Genomic DNA, 4,744 nt, shown 5'->3' on the forward strand with positions numbered 1-4,744 from the left:
GGGGCTAGTGGATTCTTAAAGAGAAAAACACATAAATTAGGAAATACAGTCTGAAGAAAAGAGTATCACTGATGTATTTAGTGGTCACTCTAGTGCCTAAAATATTAATCTAAGATCAGCTGTAAGCTTCAGCAGAACTCAGCAGAACTGACAGGTAACAGAATTTCTTGTTAACTGGTGAACCACTATATGGTCTATAGAAAACAGAATGTGATTTCTATCCAAAAGCACAGGAGAGAACGTAGGCTCTGGAGTTGGACTGCCCAGCTTTCAACCCTAAGTTTGTGACTTTTTCATGATGCATGTGACCTTAGGCAAATGACTTCTGGCTCAGTATCCACCTCTCCTACTATAAAAAACTACTGTGTTGTTATGGAGACTGAAAGAAGTACCAGCTTCTTGTCACAGACTAAGCACTTCTGAAGTTTGAATTACTGGTGACGGTGACAGTCCACCCTCAGACACCTACAGAGATTGGTTGAGGAGGTCATCCTTGTCGGGACCTGTGATGATGTGCCATCTCTTCTATTCCATCTTGGAGGAAGATGCTGAGCAGGTGCCAGGCACCCCTGGGAGGGGCTCAGTCAGGAAGGACCAGAGCCAGGGGGTAGGTTATATCGTGACAAGAAACGAATCTGGAGAACTGAGGAAAACCTTTTTGTCTTATGTTTCTGAGCGCTATCTTGGGCCCTTTTGCAAGCTAGTGTGCATGAAGCATTGGGGTAGACTTGATTTTCTTCCTTCCCTTCAAGAGATAATGAAGCTGAAATGTTCCTCCCAAGTTCATCTTGATTTTAACACTGTCACTATGCTTGTTGTTGTTGTGTTTGAGGCAGGGTTTCTCTGTGTAACAGCCCTGGCTGGCCTGGAACCTTACTTTGTAGACCAGGCTGGCCTTGAACTCACTGAGATCTGCCCGTCTCTGCCTCCTGAGTGCTGGGATTAAAGGCATGTACAACCACTGTCCGGCTCGCCACTATGCTTTTAACCTGCGAGATTGGTTTAATCAGAAAGACTCAAACATTCCTCAATGCTTCTTTCCAGATCCTTAAATGTTCAGGTGGTCACTAGCTGTTTGTAACAAACACTGCCATCTTCTATTCCTGGTTTTTTGTTTGTTTCTGATTTTAAAAACCTTTTAGATTTTTTTAAATTTAAATTTAATTTTAAATTTAGAACTCTTAAAACTAAAACTTTCAGTAAAATTGTATATCCTTTCTGTGGTAAGTGATGTACGTGCAGAAGTCAAAGGAGGGCGTCAGGTTGGCATCTAGCGAGCCCTAACTGTCCTCCTGTCTCCTAGGGTCCCTAGCACTGATGTCAGGCATACCTCCCATGTCTGCTTTTTACATAAGTACTCTAGACTTGATCTCAGATCCATGTATTAGTGCAGAAAGTGCTATTGCACAATGACCCACCCCCCTCGTCCCATCAATAATTTTTAAATGTTTATTTATTTATATATTTTATGTTTATTAGTGCTCTGTCTGCATGTATGTCTTCATGCCAGAAGAGGGCATCAGATCCCATTATAGAATAGTTGGGAAATCATGTGGTTGCTGGGAAGTGAACTCAAGACCTCGTGAGCAGCCATCTCTTAACTGCTGAGACATCTCTCCAGCCTAAACCAAGTGACAATATTTTAAAGCAGGCTATGTTGAATTACTTCACTGAGTAAACAGAATCAGAAAAAAAAACTGCTGGTTTTGAAACAGACACTGTTAAGTAAGAAAAATTACTATGCATTTAATTTTTTATTTCGAAACTACTTATAGTTTTAGATCTTTGATGTTGGTGGTACTGAAGAGTTAATCTAGAGTCTCCTTATAATCTACAAATATTCTACAATCTGAGTTACAATGTATCTCAAGAACTATAAAAGTTTTAAATATATATATATATATATATATATATATATTATGAAATGGGGTCTTGATAAATTTCACAGTCTGGCCTGGAGCCTATTCTAATAGTCCAGACCTATCTTGAATTTGAGATTCTCCTACATCCTCCTTCTAAGAAACTGGATTACAAATCTGTGCCACCAGGCCCAGTGAGGGTTTCTTCATTTGTGTTTTCTTTGAGGTAGAATATCTTTTAGTAAGGCCAGCCACTCACAGTTTTGGATAGTGGGATAAGAAATCTAATAGCAACACACAGTAGAAAGGAATTAGTTATCTTACATTTATAGACTTTAGAAGGAAGGGTCTATGAGTTTGGAAGGAAGGGGTTTTCTGAGTAGTAAAGAATAAAAATCCATAATTTAGGAAGTTAGTTCTATTTTTTCACCCCATCTTGGGCTTGCATCATGCTAAGAATTTAGCAGCTTGGTGTGTGGGTATGCTAGACAGAAAATATAAGGCATGACTGATTCTTCCACCGAGGTGCTTCTGTAATCTGATATTCCTACGTTTTGCATATATAAAAAGAAAGACTTTCTAGAAGAGGAGGTCGTGAGAGATGGGGCCCAGGGATTTATAGGTATCAGTTTCAGTTCTGGCTACTTCCTACTGAAACTGGAGCATGGTAGAGGCTAAAGTGAAGTTCCCCTCCCTTTTCTCTCATGCCATTTGGTCAGCTAGTGATTTTTTTTTTAAGACAAGGTTTCTCTGTGCAACAGCCCTGACTGTCCTGGAACTTGCTTTGTAGACCAGGCTGGCCTTGAACTCACAGAGATCTTGCCTATCTCTGTCTCCTGAGTGCTGGGATTAAAGGTGTGTGCCACCACACACCAGTTAGTAATTCTTTTTTTTTTTTTTTTTTTTTTGGTTTTTCGAGACAGGGTTTCTCTGTGGCTTTGGAGCCTGTCCTGGAACTAGCTCTGTAGACCGGGCTGGTCTCGAACTCACAGAGATCCGCCTGCCTCTGCCTCCCGAGTGCTGGGATTAAAGGCGTATGCCGCCACCGCCCGGCCCAGTTAGTAATTCTTGACTTGTGGGCTGGTATTTGTATTCGGTCTTCAAGAGGTTGTCCGTGTTAGTCCGAGTGGTATGCTGGATGGTGATTCGTATGAGCCAATTTAAGAGATAGACTACAGGGAGGCCTATGGATGAGAATCAAAAGAAAATGGTGGCTTGTCAGGGGCTGGAGAAAGTGGGATTGGAGACTTATTTAATAAGTTCTACAGGATGAAACACGTTCTGTGGATGGTTGTTGGTAATGTTTACACAATGTGAATGTGCAAATATCGCTCACCCATATAGTTAAAAATTATTAATATGCTAAATGCTTTGCTACGCATATTTGCCTGCATTAAAAACTTGACAAATTGCTAAAATAGTAAGAAGCTTAAATCAATAGACCTCCCCCAAGTCTCCTATATGCACACACACACAACAAGATGTGTGGAGGATGGTTATGGGAAGCAGAATGGATTTCTACAAGACTGTCCAGGATGCAGAAGCCTTCTGTATTTCTGCTGGAGCATGAGTGAGGTAGACTTGCTTTTTCCCCTAAACATCCCTTCTTCTCTTTTTCCATTAGTAATAGAATTATGCTTGGGTTTTCCAGCCTGTCTGCTGGCTAGCTAAGGTCATATGACTAGCTAAGCACTAGCTAATGGGATAAGGTTTGTGCTTCTCTGGTCTCTATCCCCATTCTCAAAACTATGAAACGCTGAAAAGCAAAATAAACACATAGGTCCCAAAGATAGACGCCCCATAGAAAATGGCAGAACCCTAATTTAGATGTTTCCATGTTTAAGACGCTGTACTTTGGGTTTCTTTGTAACAATAGGTCTATATACAGTTAATACGTAAGTATCTGACTTTCATTCTTTCAGTTGCTGCATGGACACAAGATGACTAATCTGTCTTTAACTTTATATTTATTTATTTATTTATGGACAAGAAAACATCGGGGAAGAAAACACAATATCTACCTGAGCCAAGCAAAACTTTCCAACATTCCTTGGCAGTTATGCGGGAAGGTTTAATTGACCAGACCTGTAGGTGTGGTCAAAGCCGGCTCTGAGGGAGTACTTGTATTTCGTTTATGCATGTCACTGTCCTAAACAAAAATCACAGTTATATTAGAAAGGAAGATAGTGATGATGGATTTCAGGCTGACTAACAATCAGGTAGGTCGCACTGGGCTTGCAATAACAGGCAATTAAAAAATAAGATAGCCAACAGGCCAGGTGTGGTGGTGCACACCTTTAGTCCCAGGACTCAGTAGGGCAAAACAGGTGGATCTTGGTGAGTTCGAGGCCATCCTGGTCTACAGCGTGAGACCCAAGACAGCCAGGGTTACACAGTGAAACCCTGTCTCGAGCAGAAAAAAAAGATAGCCTTACAGACCGTTCAGTGACTAAGAGTATATATACTGTTCTTCCCGAGGATAAGGGGTTCAGTTCCCATCACCCAAACAAGGCAGCTCACAAACACCTGTATCTCCAGCACCAGAGATGATATCTTCTGCCTTCTCGCACACATGTGGCATAAACACACAAAGTTAAAAATCTCAATGTAATAAATCTTCACAAATAAAATAAATAAAACCAAAAAAATATTGACGTATGTGTTGCTGGGTACTGGACCCACGGCCTTCCTTGTGTATGCTAGGCAAGCACTCGACTACTGCACTACACTCCCAGGACAAATAATTAAGTTTAGTATCTCACAGTCATTTTTTGCTAAACAAATTAGCTTTTTCCCCCGTGGAGGTCCCGCCCCTCCTAGGCCCGCCTCCTTCAGCCTCTAGGATTGGCTTTTCACCCACTTCCGGTAGTTGGGCCTGAGTGCAC

This window comes from Microtus oregoni, unplaced genomic scaffold (assembly GCF_018167655.1).
Source record: "Microtus oregoni isolate MIOR12 unplaced genomic scaffold, Mior012 000013F_ref0000133, whole genome shotgun sequence".
NCBI lineage: Eukaryota > Metazoa > Chordata > Mammalia > Rodentia > Cricetidae > Microtus > Microtus oregoni.